General features: G+C 44.2%; 1 pseudogene; it reads right to left on the reverse strand.

Annotated features, from left to right (window-relative positions):
* Positions 1–533: 533 nt before the first annotated feature.
* Positions 534–633, reverse strand: LOC124251615 (uncharacterized; annotated as a pseudogene).
* Positions 634–839: the final 206 nt, after the last annotated feature.

Genomic DNA, 839 nt, shown 5'->3' on the forward strand with positions numbered 1-839 from the left:
TTTGAGATACCCTTTCTCCATCTTGGGCTCCCATGAAGCTGCTGTTGGACCACACCCTTAAGAATATTAGGAGCACTACTGTCCAGCTGAGAGGAGCTATGAGGCATGCCCTTAAGATTCTTAGAGAGCTTTTTGTATACCTGAGGGGGTTGTGAAGCACCATCTTAAGTCTCTCTGAAGTCATAAACATATGTCTTACAGTCACGCACCGGACTTCCTTAGACGATATTTTACGAGCGGTGCCCTTGTAGAATGTTCCACATTCTGATTTTGTCTGCTTGTTTCCTCTTGGTGTCATTTAACTTTTTCTCAAACCTCCCTCCCTCACTCCTGTATTTCCTGTAAAGTTAAGTCTAGAGGCTTGATCGGATTTAGGTTAAATATTTTGAAGAATACTTCATAGGTGATTCGGCACCTAATAGCAGGTTGTCCCACCATTAGTGTGTTAGGTTGGATCACTTCCTTAGGGAGCTGACCTCCAGCTCTCTCCATTCTTCTTTGTGATTAGCATGTTATCTGTGGGGTGATACTATAAAAAAATGGAATGCTTCACAAATTCACATCATCCTTGTGCAGGGGCCATGCTAATCTTTCTGACACCCTCCCAATTTTCTCTGTGCTATGGGAGCAAGCCCTGATGTGGCTCTCATGAATCTTTTGCATCTCTTCTTCCTCTTGCCCCAGCGCCTCCTCCTGCTCCAGGGATCTGCCGAGTGAGCTTAGACTGTCCCTGAACTGCTCAACTTTCCTTAGCAGTGGTTTTTTCCTATCTGTTTAAATTGTGTTCTTCTTTGCTCCAGTTTTTCTATCAATCTGACCCCATCTGCCTTCTATCTTAC

Source organism: Equus quagga, chromosome 13, assembly GCF_021613505.1.
Source record: "Equus quagga isolate Etosha38 chromosome 13, UCLA_HA_Equagga_1.0, whole genome shotgun sequence".
NCBI classification, from domain to species: Eukaryota; Metazoa; Chordata; class Mammalia; order Perissodactyla; family Equidae; genus Equus; species Equus quagga.